Source organism: Squalius cephalus, assembly GCF_949319135.1.
Source record: "Squalius cephalus genome assembly, chromosome: 11".
Lineage (NCBI taxonomy): Eukaryota > Metazoa > Chordata > Actinopteri > Cypriniformes > Leuciscidae > Squalius > Squalius cephalus.
Genome location: NC_137132.1, coordinates 23,767,777 through 23,778,545, shown reverse-complemented (window position 1 = coordinate 23,778,545; position 10,769 = coordinate 23,767,777). Strand labels below are relative to the sequence as shown.

Below are 10,769 nucleotides of genomic sequence, written 5' to 3'. Positions count from 1 at the left end.
TCGGAGAGTCCCGCGCTCAGTCCTCTTGAGAACCATCTTGCATGCCCAACACATGTAAATTTGTGATTTTGTGAAGCCACAAGCTTTGGTGTGTTTGTTTTGGCCATGTATGATATTTCACTCTGATTTGTTGTTTCTCAGGCCAAGTTTAAATCTAGATGATGAAGGTATTTACATTAATAGTTGTATTTCCTCAAATTTTCTTCAAAGTTATACACCATGCAACTTTTTCTGTCCAAAATAATAATTAAACAATGAGTAAATGCATCATCAATACTTAATCCAAAACATGTTTCTGTTTTACTCTGAATGAATTTGCAGTAACATCTTCAGCTAGTCAGCTTGACATCCTTTGGTTATATCTCTAATGAGGAGTATAACCATATTTCATCACAAAGCAAAGCACAACCAAAACAATGTTCATCTGCAAAATGCATGCTTTTTTTTTTATAACAAAGTTTACCTTTAAATAAACTTTAAAACTGTATTAGTTTACCTGAAATGAAAATTCTGTCATAATTTACTCATCCTTATGTCGTTCTAAATTCATACAATGAAAGTCAATGGGGTCCAAAATGACTTTTTTTTTCATTCTTTGTTTTCAAAAACCTGCCAATGGTCTCTCTCCATACCGTTTAGTCACAGCGTGGCATGAAGCGTCATTTCAGCAAACGTTTTTTTCGCTGGGTTGTAAATCCTGACAAGGGCCTGCGACTTCACAGATGTGATTTTGTCAGCACACGATCGGGTGTAACAAAATCCTGTCTGACAGCCATTTAGGTCATTTCCTCTCTTTAAGACCCCGTATTACAGCTCTCTAAAGGTAAGGACTGCCCAGAGTACAGTCCGACGAAATTGGGAATGTTGGGTAATCTAATTAGAGGGCAGGACGGGGGCCCATGGGGCCACAGACTGTGGTGAAGCAGGGAAACACTCGCCCTAAAACTGCACACCGCAGGCTCGCTGTGGTAATGTCTGAGAGGTTAATTCTTCCTCATGAGGAAAAACAGGACCTTTCCTGGACGGGACAGCCACATCCCTGCTCCGATGACACAGAAGCAGAACGAACCTTTGCGGAGTGAGTCAGTGTATTCTAGATAAGGGATTTCTAGATTTTAACGGAAAAAAAAATATAAAAAATGTGCACTAAATAACTTTTAATGGGTTAACTCTAACTTACCATTCAGTAAATGGGGTGGGATGATGCATGTTATTTTATTGTAAAATACTACAATAATTATGGTTAGGGAAGTATAAAGAATGAATTATAATTAATGGTTAAACTGTATTAATTGAAATGATATTCACGAAACTGAGTACAATTTTGTTAAAATATTTTTTTGTAACTAAAAACACAACTTAGCATACAATTTACAATGAAAAGACAGTAAAACATTTTTTTTTTCAAATATGTTTCTTTTATGCATAAATTGTTGTCTTTGTAATTGTGTGGTTGATTTTTATTGCATTTTGTTTATTTTGTTCATAGAAAGCCAGTTATGATGACTTTAAATCATTAAAATGGTTGTTTTATTTCATCACCTATGTTATGGCTGTTACATAAATACATTTAATATACAAAGCAGAATTAATTTATTCATTAATTAATTGAAAAATGTATTTCTGTTTGAAAATAATGTTTTTTTGTCACCAGATTTTTTTATGTCATTTTAACAGGATTTAGTTTTGTAGTGGACATAAGCCTATACTGATAAAAAAAATTATTATAAATAAATAAATAAAAATCAATTCAACGAGACAGTAAATGTAAATATAATAAACTGTTGAAAATGTAAGCGAACAATACAGGTTAGGTTAGCATATAATTTAACCCTTTTTTATTCAATTCTTATTTTGATATATATTATGGTATTTTAAGACATTATTAGTTTATTATTATGGTTCCATATAAAGCCATGATGATTTATGTGTCCTTTTATTTGACCACGTATATTATGGCAGTTATACAAGTCAATTTTAATGTACAAAACAGATTTAAGTAGATACATTAATTCATGCTTAAAATGTCTACTGTAATTTTAACAGGATTTTATTTATTTTTTTACAGTGGACATGTACTGGGACAAAAAGAGGATAGGATAGTATAAAAGAAAAGAAAGAGAGCGAGAAGCGGAGCACAAATACAGCGAGAGAGGGTAAGACAGGAGTGATTTATGTCCTGCTATTGAGAAACTAAAATAAATCCAAACTCTGTGAGAGAAACATACAGTACGGCCTGTAAAACACAAGACATGCTCGGCCGCTTTCCCTGCCTCAACCTCAGAAGCTTACGCTCCCTCTCCGCAATGTCAAAACCAATCATTTAGGTTTTTGTCCTTAAGGATATTATCTGAGTTGGAAAAGACCTTGTTTTCTTCAGCCCAAGTTTGTTGAAGAGGGAATTGTGTGTTTGATTTTTGGAGGTCTGTTTTAAATGATCCGATCAGTAGTCATTATTGTCAGTTTTGTGAGTCTCTTTTCAATGCACACTCTTCAGCCCATGCACTGTAAAAGTAAAAGTTGCTGCTTTAAATTTGAAGTACAATCAACTTGGATGTTTAAGTCATTTCAACTTAAATTACATTAAACCGACTTAAAATATTAGTTGCAATTGAAATTGCTTAACTTATTTTGATGAGTTAAAGCAACGTAAAAACGCATGTTGTCATAACTTATCATCATTTGGGAGATACAGGTTTGCATCTGGTCGGGTGTTCGTCTGCGATGATAAATGCTAAACTTTCGCTCGATCTGTGATAAGCACATTTTATTTTGACTAATCAAAGGGCTTGATAAATGCGATACACTTCATTTAGAGAGAAAAATAGCACAGTGTGGGGCGTTTGATCAACATTATTTACACAATACGCCACAACCGTGGCAAGAGTTTGTGTCTTGGCGGACTTCGATACGCGCACACACTCGGAGACGCATTCATTATCTGCTTCCGCCCGTCTTTTTAAACTGTTTATTTATGAAGGTGGAAGGATAATGATGTCTTGATTACACAGCAACAGGATTTGCCTTTGTGCGCTCTGTGACTGATGTGAAAGCGTGAGAGTGCTGTAAATAATTCATCCGCTTGATTTGTGACACTGTCAGCACAGTTTGTTGCTCTCTCCGGAACAGAACTCCAGATTTGAGATGGGAGAATCCACCAAATTCAAGGCTGGCATTCTGTGAGAAAGAAAAGGAATCCTTTTTTCCTGTAATGATCAGTTGTCACTCATTTTTTGACTTTTTATATCCAAAATACAATAAATTTGATCAGAATAGAGTAAAAACAGTAATACTGTGAAATATTATTACAATTTAAAAGAACTGTTTTCTATTAGAATATATTTTGATTCTACAGTGTCCTTCAGAAATCATTCTAATATGCTGATTTGGAGCTCAAGTAACATTTTTATTATCATCAATTAATAAGTTGACAACTTTTTTAAAGTTATACAAGATTTATTCAGTTTAATGCAATTTAAGTTGAAATGACTTAAACATCCAAGTTGACTGTACTTAAAAATTTAAGGCAGCAACTTTTTTTACACTAGAAAACTGTTTTGCTGCTTAATATTTCTTTATTTTATTTTCAGGATTCTTTGATGAATAGAAAGTTCAAAAGAACAGCATTTATACGAAACTGAAATCCTTTTTTAACGTTCTTCACTGTCACTTTTGATCAATTTAATGCATCTTTGCTGAATAGAAGTATTCATTTCTTTCCCCCAAAAAAGGTCGTTTTAGATGTTATCATGGCTGTGTCTCAACAAATTACGCCGACCTGTCCTTGAGGGCTCAAATTTAACACCCCATGCTTGCCAGGCGTCTCTTTATAGCTTCTTCTCGCTTTTGGGTGAGCGTTTTTACACACGCTTTGTGATCCCTAGCATTTCCGCTACATCCACGTGCGGTTGACTTTATTTCCTGTGAAAATGACTCGGAATCTGGAGTTTGGATTTTTCTTGCTTTGTTCTGCTGTGGAAAGTGGACTAACACATGCTTGGCAAATGTCTGCTCGAATTTCCAAATTCCACAGCAAGTGGAGAATCTTGTTTCATTGTTTCATAATGCAATTCTAATGAAGCGCACTCACATCCCTTCGAGATCGTCCTACGCTTCGCTTTCCGGTGAGAAGTTATTCTACGCCCCCGTCCGTCTGACAAAACTCCCTATTGTTCCTTAAATCATGAATTGTGTTCAAACTCGGCCAGACAGCCTGACAATGAGCGATGTCTCCGTGAAGTGAAGTTCCACTGAATTCTCTGTATGCATCTGCGATATGCAGGGAAATTACCTATAAAAAGACAGTTTCATAAAGACTTTCTCTTTGTCCCCTTAAATATCCCCCGTCCAGCCAGGCAGATGTTGGGTCAGACAGGAAGTTTCTTCCCCTTGGTCTCTGTCCTTAATGAATCTCTGGAGAGGGTCTGGATAGGGGCTGGACCTGGATCTGTCTCTTCCGTTTAAACCTTACGCTCCATTCTCCCGCCCAGCTTATGTAACCCTCATACGCTCAGTAAAACTCGCCTGAGATTCATCAACTCAGGGCCAGACCAAGCGATGATGTGATCATACTGATACTAATATGAAGCAATGGGTGCTGAAACCACTGAATTTTTAGAGGTCGTGACTGTTTGCACATACAAATCCTCGATGTCATGTTTTTTTTCTTAAAGCTACTTGTAATTGGCATTTTGAACACATTGAGATTCATCTGTATGATTCTGAATATTATTATGGTGTGCTTAATCTGAATGATAACTCAATGAGATTTACTGATATTTCTCATGGTACCTCACAGAGATCATGGACGAACACATCTTATGCTGATCTATGCTAATCTATTTCAAAATGGGGTTCAGGCAAAATATTTGAATAAAAAAAAAGTATATATATATATATACATACATTATAGATAAAAAATTTGAGGTAAATTGAGGTAAATAAATATAGAGTAAAACAGTAATATTGTGAAATATTATTACAATTTAAAATAACCTTTTTCTGTTTGAATATATTTTAAAATGTCATTTATTCCTGTGATTAAATCTGTATTTTCAGCATTATTACTCCAGTCTTCAGTGTCACATGATCATTCAAAAATCACTCTAATATGATGATTTGATAACCAAGAAACAATTATTATATCAATATTGTCAACACTTATTTGAAATGTCTTTAATGTCACGTTTGATCAATTCAATGCATCCTCGCTGAATCAAAGTATTACAAAACGTTTAATTTATTTAGCCTTCTAATTTTTTTTCTTGCTTTGAAATATGTTTTGTGAGAAATGCTACAGTATTATTCCAATTCAGTTGAAAATGTGTCTTTCCATGTTAAAACATTTAACATTATTTATTAATATTTCTCACACTGTATAAATGGGCCTTTATTCTGTATACGAAAATATGAAGCAGGCTTTATGGGGAAAATAATATAATCATATTTAAGGATCTTTGACATCGAAAGGTTTGAAAACCCCTGTATTAGAAGAATCCATGCAATGCCTGTCAAGTGAATTAATATTTATGGTCATTTTTAATTTTTATAGTTACATTTTAGTTTTTCTTTTTGTAGCTTTAAATGTTTGTAAGTTAAACATTTTTTAATTTGTGTTCCAGAAAACATAACAGCATACAGATTTGGAGTAAAAGTTACAGTATTTTCATTTTTCCTTTAATGTTAAGCAAGCACACATATGCCGACACACTTTTACATTTCTTTGCAGAGCGCAGTCTGAGGCGACACAAGCCCAGCACTGAGTGATCTGGCAGGAGCGATCGGGACTTTCAAGTGGATGCCGAAGTGTTTTAATATCCTTCTATTGTCCCGAGCCTGCGTCACGACCCTTGCGCAAGGATGGAGATGGAGCTGGCTATTAAACCACAGGCTTGATTAGAGGATGATGGGATTGTCCTGCAGTAAAATGGGGAAATGCTCAAGAGCTCGTGCACTTCCCACTCTTAGGCAAGAACAGCCAAAGTAACAGAGTAATGCCTCCCTTGAGATCTCCTGTGTGTGTGTGTGTGTGTGTGTGTGTGTGACCCCAGTGAGGACAAACTATTCAGGGGTCAGAGAGTTCTGCTGTGCTGGATCACAATCTGACTGACAGCGTAGAGCGGTAAACTTGCTATTTTAGCTTGGCTCTCTCCTGACGGGTGATGCACGTCTGTTTAATGGAAATTATGTTTGCCATACCAAAGAGACGTTTAGTGGTACCATATCCGCCTCTGTGGACAAACATAATTATGTTGTCAATATATATCATAGTATTTTATTTTTTTGATATTTTGCTTATTTTATGGTGCTTAAAAATAAAACAGTTGCTAACAACAGAAGAAATTTTTCAAAACAGTTCTAGTACACAAACGTTCATAATTTATTGTGTTGATAAATCATAAAAGAAACATCAAATTATTCAACAGAGATGAGATTATTTGGGCTACTGACAATTTATTTGTATAAATATTTAAATGTAATGTTTATTACACTTCATATACCCACATTTATTTATTTATTTTTTTACTTTTTTAATATATAATTTAACTATAAACAAGAAAATATATAAATCTTGCACACTACTCAAACTGGATTGAAGGGGGGGGGGGGGGGGGGAGAGAGAGATGAGTACTTTTTGAGAAATATATATATATGTATGAAGAGTTCAGATGCAAAAGCCTCTAAGTGCCATCTGAAATTTTACCTATTAATTGTCATTTAAGTGAAATTACTGAACTTAAATATACAAGCTTTATAAAAATTATTATTCTAGTGAAAAATTATCATATATATATATATATATATATATATTAGGGCTGTCAAAAGATTAATCGCGATTAATCGCATCCAAAATAAAAGTTTGTGTTTACATAATATATGTGTGTGTATTGTGTATAATTATTTTGTATATATAAATACACACACATGCATGTATATATTTAAGAAATATTTGCATACATATACTGTATATATATTTATAAAGTTTATATTATATATAAATATAATTTTTTTTATATATAAATAACACATTTTTCTTAAATATATACATGCATGTGTGTGTATTTATATATACAAATTTAATTATACACAGTACACACACATATATTATTAAAAACAAACTTTTATTTTGGATGCGATTAATCGCATTAATCTTTTGACAGCCCTAATATATATATATAACACGTCTAAATTGTAATTTTATCCTATGCACCTGCAAATAATTTGGGTGTGAAGCACTATGGTTTTTATTAATTTAATCATAATCAAATATAAATTATTATATATTAAATATAAATATCAAATATAAATTATTTAATATTATATTAAATTAAATTATACTTTATAAAATAATTTAAATGTGGGTTTATGATTGTTATGCCTTAATTATAAATGTGGCTTTATGATATAATTATGTCGAGTTATTTCTTAATATAATCTACATTGGGGTCTAAAGTCTGAAGCCACTAGTAAAAGTAATTTTGCATCATTTTAAAAATGTACTTTTTTATTAACAGTTGAATATAGTTTGAATAAAGTAGCAGTTTGAATAAAGCATAACAGTTTGAATAAAGAATTACATCAAATTAACTAATTATTTAGTTTGCCACTTTATCGACAGCAGCATATTTGCTTCGTGACCTAGAAATAGTGTCGAATTTGAAATATTTCATTTTATGTCATATTTTTTCTTCATTTTAAATGTCTCAGAATCTCGAAACGTTGTTATTTCCAGGTTAAAATAAAATCATTTTTGGACCCTTCTGTATTCCGTGTAACCTGGTAGTTCACACCTCTAACACACACACCAGTAGAGGTCAGCAAGTCCATTTACACATTAAACACAGTCTCCATCACTCCTGACTAATTAATACTGGTTGATGAGGAACTAAGGGACAAAAGCTACTGATCAATGCCATCACACTTCAACCTTGGAACAGCATATAAAGAGAGAGAGCCCAGCAACACGTGGGTTTTTCCTGATGAAGTTCTACCTCACATTGAGAATCCATTAGTCTGCTATAGGAAGAAATCTCCCAAGCCCACTATTAAGGACAGGGAGTCTCCAGCACTCTGGGATTTGGCCTTCGTCACAGGCACCGACAGCGAGAAGGAAGCCATTAAATCATAAAATGTTGACTTCACTTTTTGAAATGAAAGGATTTATTAAAACAGTATGCTGGACTGGGGGGTACAAAAGACTTTTAGTGATGCATTTGGCTTTTACGGTATTTGAAAGCGTTTGTGGCTGGAGAAGCCGGTGGGCGAGACTAAACTAATTGGACCATGTGACAAACAGCAGAAAGAGTCAGGTCTTTACAGTCAAATACTTTTATGATTTATTAGACACGAATTGTACCACCAACACAAAGAATAGCCTGGAGTGTTTTTTACTGCAGTCAGCGGAGTGAATCAGGACAGAGGTGTGTAAGCACACGTCCCAGATCATCTCTGAGGACACATTCATAACAGTGCTGAATCTGTGTAAACCACGTCAGTGTGCATCTGAATAATGCATCAATGGATCTATCAGACACACTTCTGCTGCTATTTATTAAGCTCATATGAAATATTTTTTTGTGTGTTAAATTTATATAAAATAAACATTATAAATAAGTAAAATGGACAATTTATTTGTGGAATATTACAGTATTTATTCATGTGCCCTGATAATCTTTAATTAAAATAACTTCTGCAATGACATCTCTTATTTTCTCTGATGATGCGTTTACAGGCGTGAGGGCGGGACAACCTGTCACTCACATGAGATCGACCAATAGCAAACCACAACCATCCAATCAATTCCCTATGGACAAAATCAAGTCCCGCCCTACATTTTTTCTTGTTTGCGAAGTCGTTTCACTCGGATATACATCACAATAGGGAAGAAAAGAGTATCGCAACTTAATTTTCAAGCTGACTTTAAATTCAAAAAATATTTGTGTGATTTTCAAAAAAGCTAGAGGAACAAATGTGCCATATTATTTTCCCTTCTGAGCTTTTGATGAACTCTAGGACATTTTGAAGAGGCCCGGAAAATAACTGCATTTATAAATATATGTATGTATTAATTTAATTTATACCATGGTCTGGGTGAATACTCGATTCTGATTGGCTGCAGGGTGTCCGTTAAAAAGTGATAATGGACACCTAGGAAAGGCGTCCCGTCAATTTGCCTGATGACAGTTCTAAACGATTGCGCTGGCTCAAACTCACTGATCAACTGCTGCGGTCGGGTCGCTGTGGCCACGTTGCTTGGCAACGCCTGTATACGGGAGATATTAAATAGTGCGCTCGACTTAATAGGGAATGTGAAGGTGACGTCACGCCGTGTTGCATTATGGGTCCGCCGCCATATCGAGAGGATCGCGCCCTATTCCGCTGTATGTGAATTCATGTGTTGGAGGCTGTGTTTAGATTTTCTGTTGAGATTTTTAGTAACGTCGATATGGTTGGTCAGTACTGCTAGATCAAGAACTGCCATAGCAGGTCACACGATCGTTCAGGGAGGAAAATGAACAACAGAATACGTTTTTTCCACTTTCCTTCCTTGAAAAAACAAGACTGACGAGAAGGCGCCGGATCGCGTGGGTTGCCGCAATAATGAGAATTTTTTTTAATTTTAATAAACAAATACAAAATAGTCTTCTAAAATTAACATATATGGTTCTGCCATGTGAGGGTGAGACTGTGGTTCTTGGACAAAGTTGTCATAGTCTGCTGTGCTCTTACAAACATGTGTCCAAGTGTTGTGCAGTGATTGCTAAATCAACTGGTTTGTAAAAACGTTTGTTAAAAGTTGTACAAAGCTAGAGGTTTTGTATTGTATATTCCTTGATGACTTGTAGGATAGTTGATGAATTATGTTGATTTTGTGGTTCATGTTAGCAGACGATAAAGACACATTGCATGAATCAAATAAATTATATTTAATTTGCAATTTTAACAATTTGCTTTGATATTCTGTACATCTTTTTACATGCCCTTTTAAAATGTTAGTGAATCAAGGTTTTGTATAACTGCTTAATAAATACATTAAGTGACTTATCTGTTTGTGTACTGATTGCATCCACAAAGACTCTTTTAAATAACGTTACACATAAACTGGGATGGGCAAAGATACATCAATCTATTTTGAAGGGATGTATAGCTCTTAAACTCCTGCAAAGTGTACGCACTCAATTCAAAAACAAGGTTAACGATGTCCAGATTTGTGAGCGGAGGTAACGTTAACGTTAGTGCGTCTGGATCTGTAATCCAGTCTTGGGCTGCTAAATCATATGGATCAACGTTGTTAATCGCGGACAGTTTGTCCAAATAACGTTTTTGGCAGTGGCATTTAGTTTCTCCCGATAGGGTCCCTTCTCTTTTTCTTTCAATTTCTTCCGTTTTTCTTCAATTTTTCCTCGTTTTAGCCAAACACACCCAACTATTACATGTCATAGCAACGGGCGGCGAAAAGGTAAACAGAGATCGTGCCTCCTAAGATGGCGCCCACGTCCCATAATGCAACACTGCGTGACGTACCTTCACATTCCCTATAAATAAAAACCCTCACGATTTTTACTCTAAAACACATTAAAGTATTATTAATTGATTAAATATTTCTTTCTTTCGTAAGTAACCATGGTATAAGCGGGTTAATGCCCTTCAAGGTGTCCATTATCAGGTTTTAATGGACTCCGCTGCGCGTCGGACGGTTCACGCCTCGCCGTCGTCCATTAAAACCTGATAATGGACACCTCGTCGGGCATTAACCCTTACTTATTTAA

The 10,769-nt window shown here is 34.8% G+C and overlaps 1 long non-coding RNA gene across 1 annotated transcript; it reads left to right on the top strand.

Moving 5' to 3' along the window:
• The first annotated feature begins 856 nt into the window (after positions 1 to 856).
• On the top strand, positions 857 to 5,995 carry LOC307167386. The gene is made up of 3 exons (XR_013822772.1): positions 857 to 1,078; positions 2,069 to 2,156; positions 5,729 to 5,995. It is a non-coding gene; the product is annotated as an uncharacterized lncRNA (long non-coding RNA).
• Positions 5,996 to 10,769: the final 4,774 nt, after the last annotated feature.